The sequence below is a fragment of the Mustela nivalis genome, assembly GCF_964662115.1.
Source record: "Mustela nivalis genome assembly, chromosome: 12".
Classification (NCBI taxonomy): Eukaryota; Metazoa; Chordata; class Mammalia; order Carnivora; family Mustelidae; genus Mustela; species Mustela nivalis.
In genome coordinates this window covers 85,431,620-85,450,219 of record NC_139031.1, presented here as the reverse complement: position 1 = coordinate 85,450,219, position 18,600 = coordinate 85,431,620, and the positions used below count along the sequence as shown (strand labels likewise).

Below are 18,600 nucleotides of genomic sequence, written 5' to 3'. Positions count from 1 at the left end.
GTGACTTAGGTCATTCCTGACCTCACTCCTCCTCACAAGAACAGCTAACAACTATTTGTGGATGAGACACCACAGGGAGAATCCAAGAACATGGTGGGGGCAGGGGCTGAGGTGCCCCCTGCGCCACAGAGAGCAAGACAGTGGGGGAGGGTAGGAGGAGCACTGTTCACTGCCCGCAGTGGCCTTCCCCAGGCTGGCACAGCACCACATGGAGAGGGCACCTTGTGCCCAGGCTCCCTTCAGGAGAAGAGAGCCCTGGGTCGGGGAAACATCCAGCTCTTGGGAGTGCCCTCTTTGGTTTCACCTTATAGTGGGAGTCTATGGGGCTTGATTCCTGGGAGTCCAATTGTGAATGTAATAATCCAATGTAGCCATAATGGAGAGGAAGACGGTTAGCCAGTGGGTTGGCCTTTTTCTGTATTGTGGAATCCGAATATCAAAGACTGACTTCTACATCTCTCTCCTGAAACTCCTGGTGCAATGTTGTCGATGACATGCTCCAGCCAATGCTGTTTGGCTGGCATCCTCCCACTCTCTCCTGTGGCAGAGCTCAGACTGGCCACTTCAGCCAAATGGACCTGGCTTGAGACCGTGAGGCACTTGAACTAATGAGGGGAGGCTAGGAAATCCCTTCCTGCAAGTGGGCTGAGCCCAAGGAGCCTTAGCATTCAGGGGCTACACTTGGCTTGTCCAGTTGCGTCTAAGCAAAGCTGGAGTCCCGCTGTGAGGAACGCTTTTGTTTTTAGGCAGATGTTTTATCCTTGTACCTGTAGTTCATAACACAATCCCACTTGCCAAGTTTAAAGGATCAGGTACTTAAAGAAAAAAGGAAGCCCAGTAAGTACTCCCGACAGCAGGACAAAGTGGTACTAGGGCACCAGAGTGGGGAAGATGAAAGTGACTGCGTGACGGAAGGAGTGGTCAGTGTATCTACTCCGTGGAGCTAGATGGGGTTCTCTGGCGGGAGTGGGGGACTGCACCTGCACACCTGGCGTGGGGACACAGGGCACCCAAACCCATGCCACAAACCAAGGTATAAAGATGGTTGAGACACATTCTCAACTTGGTCCTATCAGACTAAAGTAGAATCTGGCTCTTTCTAAGAGTGTATTGGATACGGGGTGCCTGGGGGGCTCAGTTGTTAAGCGTCTACCTTCAACTCAGGTCATGAGCCGAGGGTCCTGGGATCCAGCCACCGATTGGTCTCCCTGCTCAGCAGGAAGCCTGCTTCTCCCTCTCCCTCTGCCCTTCCCCCTGCATATGTGCGCACATGCTCTTTCTCTCTCTCTCTCAAATAAATAAAAACTTAAAAAAAAAAAAAAGAGTATATTGGGCACAGAGGGGCCGAGACTGTATGTTGCACTTACTGAGGTTCCGAAAGTAATTAAATTCACAGAGACGTAGTAGAGTGCTGGCTGCCAGGGGCAGGAGGAGGGTGGGGAAAGGGAGACTTACTGTTTCATGGGCACAGAGTTCCAGTTGGGAGAGATGACTAAGTTCTGGAGAAGGATGGTGGAGACAGCTACAGACCCATTTGAATATACTTCATGCCGCTGAACTGTACGCTTAAAAATGGTTCAAGTGGTAGATTTTATGTCCTGTGTATTTTAGCATAGGAGTGCATTGGCACTGCACACCCAGAAGTTTTAGGGAGGGTTCTTTAAATCTCACCTGTGCTCCTTCCTAGCTGTGGAGTGGGACACTTCTCTGAGCTTCAATTTTCTCCTTTTCAGAATGGGGATAAGTTCTTGGGGTTGTTATGAAAACAAATGAGATACTCTGTGGCATACAGCAGGTGCTTAATAATGTAAGCTCTCATCACGATCGTTGCTTTTACCAGGTGTGTGGGTCCTCTCCTTGGCCTTGGTGGAACTGCCAGGCGGCGTCCACTGGGGTTCTTTGAGGATGCCAGGAATCAAGTCACAAGGAGTTGGACTGGTGTCCCTGTGCTATTGGTTTTTACGAGTGATTACCAGTTTCTGTTTTTTGGAGTGTGGTCATTCTGGGGACCGTGCATTGAAATCTCTAGGTCCTGAGCAACCCAGCCTGTGGTGTACTGAATCAGAAGCACCGGGAGTGGAGCACAGGAAGGTGGATTTTAAACAGGCTCTTGGGGGGGAGGGGCTTTGCTATTCACCTAACTTTCTGAATCACTCTTTTTTTTTTTTTTAATTAATTTATTTATTTGACAGATAGAGAGTACAAGTAGGCAGAGCAGTAGGCAGAGGGAGAAGCAGATTCCCCGCTGAGGAGGGAGTTCGATGTGGGGCTCGATCCCAGGACCCTGGGATCATGACCCAAGCCGAAGGCAGTCGCTTAACAGACTGAGCCACCCAGGCACCCCTCTGAATCACTTTATGGTCTCTGAGAAATGACTCTCGGCTCTGCCCACCTTGAGAATCCTTTGTGAAGGGATTTTGAAGAACAAAAACACAGGACCATTCCCAGAGATTATGACTCCACAGGGCTGGTTTAAGGGGTTCTAGGTCACTGCGTTCATATCTTTAAAAATAACAGCCCTAGCTACATTTATTGGGTATGGACCAGGAGCCAGACGCAGAGCTAAGTGTGTATTGTTTCACTTAACCCTTATGACCACCTGTGAGGCAATTCCTATTATCAGTCCCCTTTTAAAGATTGGAAACTGAGGCTGAGAGAGGTTAAGTGATTTACCCAAGGTGATACAGTTGGGAAGTAGTAGAGCTGGGATTTGAACCCAGAGGCAGGCTGACTTCAGAGGCTGTATCCTTAAGCCCTGGGTCCCGGTATTGCCCCAGAGCAGATTTAGGACAAAGGTGAGGTAGGCAGGACCCCCAGGACCCATATCTGAGGAGGTACATCCTTAACTGTCGCACTCTGGGCGCCTCCCTAGCCTCACCCCAGGACCAGCCCTGTGACAGAAGGCGTGTCCTTAAGCAAAATGGTTGCAGCTTCCTTCCCCCCTCATGGGGGGGAAGAGAGGGCCCCACCCCCGCTTCCACCCCCATTGACCTGCTTTCCCATCTCAGAGCACCCCCCCCCCCCATTCTGGGGCCTCTGTGGTCGGAGTCCTGGCCTCAGGGAAATCTCAGGAGCTGACTCAAACTGTTCCTTTTTGGGAGAAGGTGTTAGCAAAGATGGTTGCCAAGCAACTCCAGGGGCATCTATCTACAGTGATGATTTCTCTCTTTTTTCCCCCCTTTTGAACATCTTCTAGGCCGCTTTTCAGGTTCTCTGTTGTTAGCGTTTTCATGAAGGGTGCACTCCTTCCGATGATGGAAAGAAGATAGCTTTTCAATACCCGCCGCCTTAGAGGTGTCCTGTTGATGGGTGACGCGCCCGCTAAGTGGGTGTGAAAGACCTTTGCTTCCACAGCCACACTGACACCCTCCTTGTCACCGGCTCCAAGGGGACTGGAGCAGCCGAGAAAGGCACAGAATGCCTGTCCCACAGGAGGACAGGGCCAGGGTCATGGGGTGACGTCTGGTTCTGGGTCTTGGGTTCATCTACTCTCTGTTAACCTGGGCACTTGGGCTTTTGTGCGTGATGACCCGACTGGTGTTTCTCTCTCTGCTTCTCTTTGTCTCTGTCTCTTTCACTCACCCTCAGTGGTTTCACAGATAAGAGCTCTTGCTTTGTGTTTTCTCTTCAGTATTGTCCCCACTTCTGCTTGGTCTCCTCCTCAGTGTGGGGTTTCAGTGTGGCCTTTGACAGACCCCAGACCCCTTGGTGGGCCGGCAGGTGACCTGACCCCTCTGGCAGAGGCTGGGAGCATGTGGGTTGGAGCACCTTTCACACGCAACAGAATCTGCCCCAGGCTGGCTTGGAAGAAAGACAAACACAGGGAAGGGAAACCAGTTGCATCTGGGTAAGGTTGACTCCATTTGGCCCACCCACCCGTGACAGACAGCCCTGGGAGCCCTGTCCCCAAACTCCAGACTCCTTCTGTTCCTTGCATTGCATCCTTGACCTTGACCGTGGTGGCCTTCCTCACCGTCCTCTGAGAAGCAGGGCAAGGCTGGAAGAGAACACGGAACTCACATGAGTCCTGCCACCTTCAGAGGCTCGGGCCAAACACGGAACTGCGGAAGACCATGGAAAATAGAGATGCGTTCAGTTTCATGCAAGCGCAGTAGATAATAATGCAGCCTTCAATGGAGATTTCATTAAACAGTGGGCCTTGTTGGAGCGTTTTAGAAATTATACTTTCTTTTCCAAAGTCTCAGTGACACCCACTTTTATGCCTCTTCTGCCAGCTCCTAGTGTCCTGTCCGTTCCTCCCTCCAGAGTTTGTTCTGTGTCAGGTGTACCCGGCTCCCAGCTCGCACCGCAGACGTTCCCTCTGTGTGGTGACGCTGGCACGTGCACCTCCAGTCCTGGCCTCTTCCCCGCAGAGTGCGCAGCTCATGCCTCCAGTGTGCTGCATTGGACAGACCCCCCACAGGGGTCCCGACCGCACCCCGTGATGCCACTAGGCAGGCGCAGAGCCTTCTCTGTATCTTCCCTTTTCTACTGTCTTTAGAAAGCACCCCCATCTCCCCACCCTCCCTCTCTCCTCTCTAGAGGGATTCTCTGAGCCTCCCCATTTCTTTCTGCACTCTCCCCACCCCCACCCCCAGGCTACCTAGATTTTTTATAATAGCTGCTTAATTGGTCTCCCTGACGCCCATCTTCCTGCATACCACTTCAAAATTAATCTCCTGAAAAGTCGCATTGTATCAGGTTGTTCCTCAAATGAAAACCTCTCATCGCTTCCCCAGCGACCAAAGCTGACGCTGTATTCCAGGTCCCGCCTGCCTCACCCCTCCAAATGCCATAGGTGGTTTGCCCCTCACCGCCTTAGACAAGCCCTGCTCCTTCCTGGTCCCAGTCTCTGCCTCAGTGGGGTCCTCCGCATCGAGAACCTTCCCCGCAAGTGAATGATTCTCATTCTTCAGGGCTCCGGGCCACATCCTCTCTCTGAGGAAGCCTCCCCCGGCCTCTCAGGCTGCACAGCCCCGACCCCTGGGGGCTGTACCCACCATGTACTTCGGCATTAGAGTCTTCCCCCTTCAAGGCCTTTCCTCTGTCTACCAGACCATTCCACTATTGTCCTGATGGAGGAGGAGGACTGGACCTTCCCTTTTTCCTTCCTCAGGTGTATTCAACCAGCAGAGCGCTTCGTTTCAGCTACGCATCCGATTTGTTTTTCAGGTCCCCATCTTCACGTACCTATATTTTAATTTCTTTTCTTCCTTTCCTCTTTTTTTTTTTTTTTTTATTTTTTAAACTGCAGTTACATACAAATAACAAAGAATTTAACCATCTTACTTTTTAAGGAGTTCAGTAGCGTTAAGTACATGCACGTTATGCAGCCCATCTCCCGAACTCTCATCGTCTTAGGAAACTGAAACTCTACGTCCTTTAAGCAATTCCACACTTACATCTTCCTTTTTAAATGCCGTCTGGAGATGACTTAGGAGTTTCCTTGATTGATCGCCTGATGTTTTCAAAGTTGTTGAGATTCTAAGCATTGGCAGGACTCCTGAAATTTCTGTCTTGGTGGATATTTGGAGCAAGAATGCAAAAAGGCCCGGCTCAACTTAGGAGTCCCCTGTGGGTCCCTCTGCCAGCAGTGTAAGTTCAGTGGGAAAGTGCTGTGATTTGGGCCCCTGCACAGCCTAAAGGTTCCCAGTTCAGATCTGATGTAACCCCTACCTGGCACCCTCCTTTCTGTACCCCTCCAGCTTAAACTGATCATGAAATTTTCACACGTACAAAAAAGCCGAAACGATAATACAGTAGTCCTTCATCTAAGCTCCACTTAGAGTGAAAAATTAGTGCACATTTCTTCCGTGCTTTCCTATAAAGATAGAAATTTTGGTAGCATTTGGAAATAAGTTGTAGACAGCATGACACTTCACCTCGAAATATTTATCATTTTGACACATCTTGGTTGCATAACCTTGGTCCACTACTCACTTAAGTTCACAGAGCCTCATTTTATTATAAATATGTATGTGTGCTTTTGCTGAACATTTGGAAGTATGTCGCAGACAGCATGGCACTTCACCTGTAAATACTGTATCCTGCGTCTCCTAAAAACAAAGGCATTCTCCTATATCATCGTAACACCAGCATCGCATTTAGAAAACGAATGTTAATCCCCGGTAGCATCTCATATCCAGTTCATGTTCGTCCTTCCCCTGTTATCCTCCCCAAAACCTTTATAGCTACTCTCTTCTGAGCTGCTTTTTTTTTTTTTTTTTTAATGTATATAGCCAGATTCTATCAAGGTTCTTGCGTTACATTTGGCTGTTATGTCTCTTTAATCAGTTTTAATCTAGAATAGTGCCCCCCATATGTGTGTGTATATCTGTATGGATGTTTATGTATATATTTTTGTGTATCATCTATAAAACATTGCCATTTAAAATGCTTCACATTCTGCTCATGGTGTCATGTATCTTGTTTTTCTAGGCCTTGTTTTTCCCTCATAGTTGAAGTTTTAGAGCTAAAGTCTCCAAGTGAGGCTCTGCATTTTGGCAAGAATTCTGAGTGATTCTGAGTGCCTCATTAAGCATCTCGCCGTGTCAGGGCACCCCATTATTAGGCATTGGTCACACGGTAAGGGGGTGCCCACCTCTTTCCCTGGCAAAGCCGTTTTCCTTCTGCAATTGGTATGTGGTTCTGTGGGTGCTGCTTTGGCACCAAGTGAATGCCCAGTTCCCCGATAAGAAATTTCACGGATTTGGCTTGGTATCGGTCAATAATCCTTGCTTGGATTATTTACTTCTTGGGGGGGTTGTAGAACGATCATTTTCAAATTCCGTCATTTTATTTACGTTGATTGGCTGACATTCACCTATAAAGGAGACCTGTTTCTCATCAGCAGGGGTGAAATTTTCCATTCCCCCTAAAAAGGCAAAATACAGTCTTTCCCTCTAATTACCAATTTCCAGAGTAAGGAGTTGAACCCCCGTGATTTAAGGCAAAGAGGAACAAGGCCAAGGACTGGGCACACCAGCATTTCAATAGGATGTATGTGTAGTGAGAAAACCCATAATCAATAGGAAATTTAGAGAGGGTGAGCTTTGTAGCGCAAACCTCAGAAGTCAAGTGTGACCCCATCTTGGTTGGTAGAGCATGAGTTTACAGACTTTGAGCAACATTACCCCCCACACACACACACACAAATGACCCTCTTCTCCTTTAATTTGGACCTTCTCTTCTTTAATTTGGAGAAGGAAAGAGATAATTACACCTAAAATAATCTTTCTGCCACCTTTTAGCTGGAGCCCAGCATTTAACCTGGGTCTGGCAACCTGCTCCAGTTAAATTGTACACCAGGATGAGGGATGAGCTGTGAAGTTAGAGTAGTATGTTGCAGACCACTGATTCACTAGGAAGTGACCAAATGCCCAGGCACTGGGCTGGGCTCTGCACAGGACGTAATGGTGGAAAAGCCCTGGGCCCTGCCTCCTAGGAACTCAGGAAACTGCCACACAGGGGGCTGAAAACACTGACCACCTAGAGGGTGAAAAGTGGCCTGAGTGCCCAGGGACTCCAGGAAGGAAAACTCCAGTCTGCTGTCTGCACAGCCTTTGACCTGCAGGGGCTCTTTGGTTTGTGGTTCTATCTAGACCCTGGTGAAGGCATGCCATAGGAGGCAAGTTAATGTTTGAAGGATGAATGAATGAATGAATGAATGGATGCTTCATCAAGGATAGGATTTGGATATTGGGCACTGTGTGGGGACAGACTGACACAAGGAGAGCCTTGGTGAGGGCTGTGAGCTCCCCAGAAAGTCACTTTTAGGAAAAGGAGTCACAGAGAGCCCTGGGCCTAGCCTCGGCACTGAGGAGAGATAGCTCATCATCTACTCCACGTGTATACGTCCTCCATATCCAGCACAGTTCAGCTTCTTAGGATGTAGAATTTTCAGGAAGCGTGCTCCTTTTTGGTGTGGTCAGGTTTATGTGTTATGCTTTTTCCATTCAGTACTGGGGGAGGGTTGTTCTCTCTCTCTTTCTGTCTCTCTCTCTCTCTCTCTCACACACACACACACACACGCACGCACGCACACACACACTCCCCTTACTTCTTGCTGCCTGGTTCATCTGTCGTTCTTCCCCATCACAATCCGTGTCCTGCTATTAAATGTTTTACAACTTGCCCACTGAATAAATGGGCATGGATACATATTGTAGGATACATTTTACCCATTAGAGGCTGCTTCGAATACAGTTTACAAATAATAAAATAGTTGATACTTTCTTTTATAAATTTCATATAGTCCATTTATTCTAACAGAATGCTTTTGTTGATTTTTGCCAAACTCTGGGATCTGGCCAACCTGAAATCGAACTTGACAAACAAGTATAGCTCCGACATAAGTATGTTGGTTGATATTTTCATGTAAATCAGTGGGTAAGATGAAAGTGAAAGAACAAAGACGTGTGTTGGAACTTCACTGGATCTTTGGTGACGAGAGTGACTTCCTTGCTGAAATGGAGAATAGATTTTCAAGTACTGAGAGAACATGTCCTCATTTTTTGGTGCTATTCACAATACAGCTATAGACATGGTATACTTTTGAATAATTTTCTCCGTTGCTTTCTCAAATTTAATCACCAAAATAATAATAATAATAATAATAATAATAATAATAATGCCTTATTTGTAGCATTTGGAAATTTCCATGGTGTAAATTCCCATCACCATACTATAAGCTAGCATGCTATCACTGAATTCAAAGTTGGGAAGAGATACACATCCAAACGCTGTGATATGGGATTTCCACCACATAGATACAACAGGTGTAAATAACTTTAAGAGCATCAGTTCACAACCTATGGCCCATCAGTGAAATTGAGCCTGCCACCTGTTTTTATAAATAAAGTTTTATTGGAATGCAGCCATGCTCGTTCATTTACATATTGTCCTGGTCCCTTTTGCCTTTAATGGCAGAGTGGAGTGACTGAGACAAGACACTGAAAACCTAAAATATCCCTGGCCCCTTCTAGAAAAAAAGAGTCAGCCCGTGCTAAAAAGCATAGGTAATAGTAAAAGGCAGCAAAATAAATAGGAACTGATCAACTTTGAGTATTCTTTTTAAGATATATAACACATTTAACTGTAAGCTCATATAATTTTTAATAATTTAACAATTGGCTCACCATATTCCTGAAAATTTAACAATGGGCTCTTGCACACGTCCATGCTGGACCCAGCTCACCACTGCAATGCGTTGAGGGCCTCTGTTTTTAGTGCCAAAAAGTGAGACCATCACTAATAGGAAGAAGCAGCTGACAATGCCAGATTGGAGGGGGAGCCACAGCGAGCGGATTTGAACTACTTGAAATTGTGGTCTAATTGAACCTAGAAATCAGAAGAAAGCATTTTTGAGGTTAGTTTTCATACAGTTTTTTCCCTTCCCTCTTAGGGTCTGTGTTTGTTTTGTTTTTTCAAATGAGTTTCCTTCCGAGCTGATTTAAAAACTCAGTGCAGCATGCGTTCCTTACCAAATTTTGTGAGCATCTGTCTCGGGCCCGTGGAGCCCCCTGACAGCCACCCGGCAGCTTCCAGAACCCCCACAGATGTTCTGTGTCCCGAGAAGGGCCGACTTCCTGTTGCCGGCCGGGAGCTCGAGGAGAGGTGGTCCCACCAGTTGCGTGGCGCTGGGGTTTTCCTTGCTGCCATTTCCTGCCAGTTGCCTCTGAATGGATTACAGATGGTCAGAGAAAGACTTCTTGGCACAGCGCGAGCACCAGTCTCCAGTGCTTTGTGGGAAGGATTTATAACAGGATGGCAGTTCAGGCCTACCCAGAACGGGCCTGGCGGCCGAGGCCTTCCTGACAAAACCAGCTGCCAGTGGGGATGGGGCCTGTGGGTGGAGGGGACCAGCAGGAGGGACAGCGTGTCTCCCTTTATGTCACACCGTTCATCCAGCGGGGTCTCAAATGGCTGCGTGTCCAAGGGTGTTAGGCTCCTGTGGGATGGGAGCACCTGGGAGTCAGGTACTGAGGTCATGTTCTGGTTGCGGCTAGCTCTTTGGGAAAGCAGACTAGATCCTCCTGTCTTTTCAAAGTGAGGTAAAGGCAGGTGGGCCGTTTCCATTTTTTTTTTAAGCCACAATAAAAGCAGATTTAATTGTTAAATTTAAAAAAAATACACATAGTATTTACTACTGTAACCGATTCGGCCACACCGAGCACAAGCATAGCGCTGTGCATCTGTCACCACCAGCCATCTCCAGAAGTTTCCCATCAGCCCAAACAGAAACTCGGCACCCGTTAAGCAATAGCTCCCCATCCCTCCCTCCCCTCGGCCCTGGTAACCTCTACCCTGCCTCCATGAATTTACCTAATCCAGGGACCTCAGACAAATGGAAGCATGCAACATTCGTCCTTTTGTGACTGGCTTATTTCCTGTAGCATAATGTGCTCCAAGTTCTTCCGTATTGTGGCATGTATCAGAATTTCCTTCCTTTTCACCGATGGGTAACATTCCGTGGTTTGTGTCTACTGCATTTTGTTTATGCATTTTTCCCACGGATGGACACTTGGGCTGTGTGTCCCCTTCGGCCATTGTGAATCTGCTGCTGTGGACCCAGGTATGGGATGGGGTCAGATGGAGGAGTCAGTTTGTCTAGGATGACTCGTCAGCCCTTCCAACGTTACTCAGTTCAGGTACATCTTTCTGTCAAAGCTGCCAGGAATAGGTGCGCAAGAGGGCCCCTTCCAGGCACCAGTCTGGGGCCCGAGGAATTGTATGTCCTTCTGGCTGCATCCACCCAGAGCGGGCACCTTTTCCTAATTGGCATAGGGACGCTTTACTACCCAGAGGAGCCCCTGAGACTGAAACCTGACAGGCCAGCGTTCACGCGGTGCTTTTGTGTCTGGGGCAAGGGGAGGCCTTGCTGGGCTGAGGCAGGGACAGAGGGCTAGATTACCTGCGTGAGGATTCCTGGGTCTCCCGCTGCCAGAAATCCGGGCCACCATGGGCAGTTATAGGGGCAAGGTCCTCTGTGAGAGAGACTAGGGCCATAAGCTCCCAGTGCACAGAGCCAGCAAAATCCATCAGAAGGAGGAGGGGTACGGGGCCATGTCCGAGTGCACTTGGGTTCCGTCATGAAATACTCCAGACTGGTTGGCTTGTAAACAACAAACTTGTTTCCCACAGTTCTGGAGGCCAGAAGTCCAAGATCAGGGCACCAGCATGGTCGGATTCTGGTGAGAATCCTTCCTGGGTCACAGACTTCTCATCCTGTCCCCCATGGCAGAAGGGGTGAAGGAGCTTTGGTGGGGGGGGATCCTCTTTTTTATCTGAGAGCCCTAATGCCATCCATTTCTGAGGGCTCATGGCTCATGACCGGATCAGCTCTCCTAGGCCCCACCTCCTAACACCATCCCACCGGGTGTTAGGATTCAACATGTGCAGTCAGGGGGACACAGACATTTAGACCAGAGCAGGCAGGCCTGGGAGGACAGGGTGTGGGCGACATGAGGCTAGAGACCAGGCTGGAAGGCTCTGGGCCTCAAACAAGATGGTGGTGGAGCTTCACAGAGGACGAGGGAAGATGGACGGTACAGAGACCTCAGGGAAAGTACCTCACAGAAAGCGTCATAAAGTGAATGGCTGCATTCTTTCTGACCAAAGATGGTGGCAGGAGGAGGAGGAGAAAAAAGTGGTGGCATTTTTCCTTCATAAAATTATTATTCATTTTATACTTTTTTAAAAATATTTTTGAGAGATTTTATTTGTTTATTGGAGAGCGAGAAAGGGAGAGAGCATGAGCAGAGGGGGAGGGGCAGAGGAAGAGGGAGAAGCAGGCTCCCTGCTAGACTCAATCTTAGGACCTTAGGATCATGACATGAGCCGAAGGCAGACGCTCAACTGACCGAGCCACCCAGGCGTCCTCTCCTTAATGAAATTATTTAGCACCACCTGAACAGAGCCCTTTGCCTGGCATAGGAGGGACACAGAGCAGTGACGCCGGGCTTGTGATGTGTAAAACCCTCCAATTGCATGAAGACTCTAGGAGGGCCTGATTTGTGTGCTCACACTTTTTCTGGGCAGCGGTTTTATGGCTTTCCTGAGATCCTCAAAGGTATGACCCTTCTTCCCCCTTTCAAAAAAAAGAGATGCTTAAGGAAATTTACAGCTCCTGGGGGAGACACACGTGTGCCCAGGTATAACCACGGTGCAAGCTGCACAGACGGGGGGATCCAAGCCAGCAGGGAGGTATGGGCCTTGGCTTAAAGGTGGATTTCGGAGTTAGGCTTTCATGACACTTTGAAATCTCCTTTGAGGAAGAGTGCTGCCTGGGCTGGGGTAGAGAGCTGGGGAGGAGCCTTGGCAGTGGAGCCACGTTAAAAAGCTAGCTCTGCTGACATGATTGCAGTCAGGCTTGCCCTGAAGACACAGAGCTCCAGAGATGGGTAATGTGGTATAAGCCGTCCGAATCTTATGTCTGTGCCTGGTTGCCTATGGCAGAGCCTGTTGGTGGAGACGGAGGAACTCGGGCTTTGCAGTCAGATCTTAACCTGTCGTCTAGGCCCTGCTGCCTGCAGGCTGTGTGACTCCGGGCACGCGACCTCACTGCTCTGGGCCTTCGCTTGCTCATTCCAACCACAGTGTTGGTCACAATGAGGGCTCCTCACGAGGAGATGGCAGCCGTTACTGTCTGCCAGAGGGGACGGGTCTGAGAAGTCCAGGTTAACCGCTGTGTGTGCATAAATTAAAGAAGGAGTGAAAAACAGGCCAGAATTTGAGAGCAAAGGACAGGAAGTGTTGTGGGAAGGTGAGTGTGGAAGTTCCAGGTGAAGAATGGGTTTAGAAGGAAGGGGGCCACAGGCCGGAGTAAGGTCTGAAGTGAGGTGTTCTGGGGGCAGAGACTGGACTTCTGCCTCCTTTGGCACCAACTCTCAGAGCTCCCACTTGATCTGGGCTCCCAGTGAGGGGCGTGCCCAGGGCCTGCAGAGCCAGGAGGAGAGGCCAGGGAGCTCGCCCCCCTGCGGGCAAATGAGGGTTGCTTTTGAAACAAACCCCAAGGGGCCTGGACCCCTGTTCTGTGAACAGAGAGGAGACTGGGATGTTTGAGAGCAGACATCTGTGCCCGTTCCATGACTGCCTGTCAGGGTCAGAGCCCAGCCTCTTTCCGTCCTGGGAATCACATCATGCCGCCCAGCTTCATTTTTCCCGTTTGTAAAAGAGCCTCATCGGGTTGTTGGGAAGAGGAAGTGAAGGGGACATAACGCCACTTAGCACAAGGCCCAGCGCATCATAAATGCTCACTAGTTCTTTCCTTTCAGTGCCGCGGAGTGTCCCCAGAAGGGGCACCCGAGGAGCGTTGTTCACAACGAGACACGGTGCCTTGGCCAGGGCTGTGTTCTAGATGCTGCTGGACTTAACCTCTTAAAAGTAAACCCCAACTAGAGATGGCCCCTAAATGGGGGGACCCCCGGCAGGGAGCCAGCATCTTCCAGTTCTTTGCCAGCATTTTTAGGGGAAATGATGATTTTTTTTTTTATCATTGTATTTCATAGGGGAAAAAACTGCCAATTAAACTATAGCCATTATTGATTCTAAGAATCCATTTGGATTTTAAAGATGTTACAGTGTGTTTGGAGGGGGTTGGGGAATACAGCTTAGAATTAAGGAAATACAGCGGGGCAAAAATAGAATCTCAAGCAAAATTTACATGAGTTTTTAAGATGAAAGCATGAAAGTTTAAGAAATACCGAAAGCTCTGGTAGAGCCCCACACTGTGACATTCCTGTGAAGTAACCTCCACCTTCAGGGTGACTCTGTTTCAAGGATTGTGTAGGGAGGAGAAGCGCCCAGGTTTGACCTCCCTGTGAGTTTAGTTGGGACGTGGGGGGTGGGGAGGTCAAGGAAGTGACCCCAGAGTGTAGTAGGCTCAAAGTCATCTTAGGGCCTGAACATCCTCAGCGAAGGAGGAAAATCCACACACAGCACTTTGAGGAGGAGAAGGAGGTCATAAAACCAAGCAAACGACCCACACCTGGGAAAGGGTGGAAACCACAGTTCGCTGCCCCCCCCCCCCCGTGAGAAAAGGCTGCTTGCTGGGACCCACAAAGCAGCACACTTCCCAGTGGGCTCCTAGCACTGGTGTTTTGATACCTCGATGGACATTTGGGGGGACACCCAGCTTTGCCCTCTTGCCCTTAAAAAGCTTATGGTAACTCTCGGGCGCCTCAGAAGGGATCTGATTAAGCTTCCTTCTCCCTGCGGGGCCCTTCTGCTCCCACCTGCATATGGCCATGTGGGGACAGGTGTCTGGGGACTCTCAGTGTGGCCCAGGGAGCTTCTGGCACCTTGAAGCAGAAGGACTTCTCCCAGCCCTGTCGAGACTGAACAGACGACTCATAATAATGGCGCCACCAACTTCTGTGGAGCATGTGTCCTGGGAGTGCTGGGTCCTAGGGGTGCTGGGTTGGAGTGCTGGGTCCTAGGGGTGGTCGATGAGGCAGGCATTACCTTGAAGGACTTGCAGATGGCAGGATGGAGGTGCTGAGAGACTTTGTGATTGCCCTGGGGTGATAGTGCTGGGGGGGAGGACCCGGACACGAGCAGAGAGCGTGCCCCGGCCCTGCGAGATGGCACTCGCTGGAGGAAGAAGGGACTTGGAGGTGGGAGAGTGGATATTCGGCGAGCTGAAGCAGCGTGCTGAGCGGGCCTTCCTGAAGGCTCTGGGCCTCCGTGAGTCAACTTATTTAAAAAATATATTTTTTCATTAATACAGAGGTGAGGCATGATCGCTGTGGAAAATACATATCAAAAGACAAAAAGAAAAGTTAGGCTCATCCTGTCATGTACGATTAACCTATGCTGGCTCTGGTTGTTTCTAGGTAACAATTTACAAAAATGAGATAGTCTTGTCTTGTTTGGATTATGGTGAGCATCTTTTCAAGCTATTCGCTAGTCCGTTGCATATGTGTTCCATAATTTAACCAGTTCCCTGCCACTGGCTATATCGGTTGTTTTCAGTGTTTCATCACGAAAAGAATTGCAATTAATAAATGAATATCCTAGGGGCATCCGGGTGGCTCAATCAGTTAAGTGTCCGACTCTTGATTTGGCTCATGTCGTGATCTCAGGATGGAGAGATTGGGCTCCACATTGGGCGCCACACTCAGCAGGAAGTCTACTTGGGATCCTCTCTCTTCTCTCTCTCCCTCTCCCTCTGCTTCTCTCCTCCCCCAAGCCCATCCTACCCCACCCCTGCACCTGCACAAGCACACTTAATCTCTGTCTCACTCTCGTTCAAGATAAATAAGTAAGTGAATGAATGAATATCCTTGTAGCTAAATTTTTGTACATGTTCATGATTATTTCCGTAGGTATATTTTTTGAAGAGGACTGCTGAGTCCAGGGGTATGATATTTTTGAGGCTTTTGATGTCATTGTTAAATTGTCCTCTAGAAATATTTTACCCGTTAATACCCCTGTTAGGAGTATATGAGAATGTTTCCTGAACTTTGGCCAATATCTCACTGAAGATTTTCAAATATTTGGTGATTTAATAAGTTTAAATGTTTCCTTCCTTTAATTAGCCCTCTCCTGATTACTAAATGAGGGTGACCATTTTGTATGTGTTTATTACCCACTTGTATATGTTTTGTGCGAGTTGCTTTTTCCATGGTCTTTGCTTAGTTTCCTATTGGTCTCAATCTTTTTCTCACTGATTTGCAAAAGCTCTCTATATATTAAAGCTAATTTACCATTGTATTTATATGGGGATCACGTGATTTTTAGAAAATCTTATAGCTTAAGAACTCTGACTCTTTGATCTAGCCTGAAGGATGAAAGTAGCTAGGAAAATAGAAATTCCAGATAATTTCCAAGCCGTGTTGTAGGTGTTGCTGAATGCTGCCAAGGGCCACACAATATTACTTATGCTGACAAGACAGGACTAAGAGTAAGAGCTACCATTTACTGAACAATTGTTATTTACCAGGCACTTTACATGTATTAGTCTTTTAATCCTATGACCCTGTAAAGAGCTGAGAAAAGTGGGGCAGAGACGGATGAAGATCTCACCTGAGCTCACACAGCTGGTAAGTGACAGAGTCAGGATTTGAACTTGGATCTGCCCATCTCTACGATCCACGTGCCTTCCACTCTACCAAGCTGACTCTTGCTCTCAGCGTTAATCGTAGTCTTACAAGTCAGATTTTCATCAGCAGTCTCCACAGAGAAAGGAGCAAGTTGGAGAACACGGGATAACTGATCTCCAAAGATGCCCTTGCAGTGAACACGCCTCCCATTATAGTTCCCTCCCTGGAACCCTTAACCAAGCCCGTGATTCACGTGTGTGAATGTGCATGTTTTATAGTGGCTTTATTGAAATTTAATTCCTATGCCATTAAATCCACTCCTTTAAAGTATATCATTCTATGCTCTTGGCATATTCACAAAATTGTGCAAACAACACAACTATCTAATTCCAGGACGTTTTAATAACCCCCAAAAGAAACTTCATATCCATTAGCAGTCACTCACTTTCCCTCCTCCCCCAGTCCTTGGCAGCCACTAACCTGCTTTCTAGAATAGGATTTGCCTTTTCTACCCATTACATATAAATGAAATCATACAATATGTGGCCTCTTGTGTCTGGCCCCCTTCACTTAGAATAATGTTTTTAAGGTTCATTCATGTAGCATGAATCAGGACTTCATTCCTTTTATGGCAGAATAGTATTCCATTGTATGAATGTACCACATTCTGTTTATTCATTCATCAGTTGACATTTGGGTTGTTTCCACCTTTGGGCGGTTGTGAATTGCATTGTTATGAATATTTGTGTACAAGTTTTTGAGTGGATGGAATTTTATTTCAGTTCTCTTGTGTATATATCTAGGAGTGGAATTGCTGAATTATAATGGTATCTCTATGCTTAATTTTTTGAGGAACTGCCAAACTATTTTCCAAAGCAGCTGCATCATTGTATCTTCCCACCAGCAGTGTCTGAGGCTTCCAATATCTCCTCATCGTTGCCAACACTTGTTATTGTCCATCTTTTTGATTATAGCCACCCTAGTGGGTGTGAAGCTATCGCATTGTGGTTTTGATTTGCATTTCCCTGATGACTAATAATTTTGAGCATCTTTTAATGTGGCACATGTGTTTATTGGCACGTATGACCATCTTTTTTTGGAGAAATGTTTTGAAAATTCTTTGCCTGGTTTTTAATTAGGTTTATTTTTTTTATTATTATTATGATGTGAGAGTTCTTTATATATTCTGGATATAAGACCCTTATCAGACGTAGGATTTGCAAATATTTTTTCCCATTCCATGGGTTGTCTTTTTGCTTTCTTGATGGTGTCCTTTGAAGTACAGTAGCTTTTAGTTTTTATCATGTCCTGTTTATCAGTAATTTCTCTTGTTACTTGTGCTTTTGGTGTCACATCTAAGGAACCACAGTCTTATCTCAGGTCACAGAGATTTACTTCTGTGTTTTCTTCTAAGAGTTTTATAGTTTTGGCTCCTACATTGTGATCACTGATCTATTCTGAGGTGTTTTTGCATATGATGTAAAGTAGGGGCCCAAATTCATTCCTTTTTTATGTGGTTATCCTGTTGTCCTAGCACAATTTGTTGGAAAGATTGGTCTTTGTCCCTTTGAACTATCTCGGAACTTCTATTGAAAATCAATAGACTAGGGGCGCCAGGGTGGCTCACATGGTTAAGCACCTGCCTTTGGCTCAGGTCATGATCCCAGAGTCCTGAGATCAGAGTCCACGTTGGGCTCCCTGCTCAGCAGGAAGTCTGTTTCTCCCTCTGCCTCTCCCCGCCCTCCTGCTCGTGCTTTCTAACTCTCTCTCAAATAAATAAATAAAATCTTTCTTAAAAAAAGAAAGAAAATCAGTGGACCATAAATATAAGGGCTTATTTCTGGGCTGTCAATTCTATCTCATTGAAATGTATGTCTATCCTTATGCTACTAGCACACTGTCTTGATTACTGTAGCTTCATAGTATTTTTTTTAAAGATTTTATTTATGTATTTGAGAGAGAGACAGCAAGAGATAGAGCATGAGCAAGGGAGAGAGGGAAAAGCAAACTCCCCACTGAGCAGGGAGCCCGACTCGGGGGTCCACCCCAGGACCCTGAGATCATGACCTGAGCCAAAAGCGGCAGATTCTTAACCGGCTGAGCCACCCAGACGCCCCTGTAGCTTCACAGTATGTTTTGAAACCAAGAAATAGGAATCCTCCAACTGTTCTCTTTTTTAAGATTGTTTCTGCTTGAAACAATATGGGCCCCTTGAATTTCCATATTAACTTTAGGATCAGCTTGTCAGTTTCTGCAAAAGAAAAGAAAAGCTAGAATTATTATAAAGATTGTGTTGGATCTGTAGGTCAGTTTAGGGAGGATAGCCATCTTTACAATGTTATGTAGTCCCATACATGAACATGAGATACCTTTCCACTTACCTAATAATTTCTGAATTACTCTTAACTGTGTTGTTTGTGGTTTTCAGTGTCCAAGTTTTGTCCCCCTTTGGCTAAATTTATTCATATTTTATTTTTTCAGTGCAATTACAAATGGAATTGTTTTCTTCTTCTTTTTTTTTTTTTTAATGTTATTTATTTATTTGAGAGAAAGAGAG

At 47.1% G+C, this 18,600-nt stretch overlaps 1 protein-coding gene and 1 long non-coding RNA gene across 9 annotated transcripts in view; one reads left to right on the top strand and one right to left on the bottom strand.

Moving 5' to 3' along the window:
• The window catches only part of ATXN7L1 (ataxin 7 like 1), a 237,868-nt gene that overhangs the window by 8,623 nt on the left and 210,645 nt on the right, over nucleotides 1–18,600 (top strand). The window lies entirely within an intron of this gene.
• LOC309844740 lies at nucleotides 8,232–9,692 on the bottom strand. Its single transcript, XR_014300864.1, has 3 exons — nucleotides 9,483–9,692; nucleotides 9,138–9,339; nucleotides 8,232–8,463 (listed from the first exon to the last, which is right to left on the bottom strand). It is a non-coding gene; the product is annotated as an uncharacterized lncRNA (long non-coding RNA).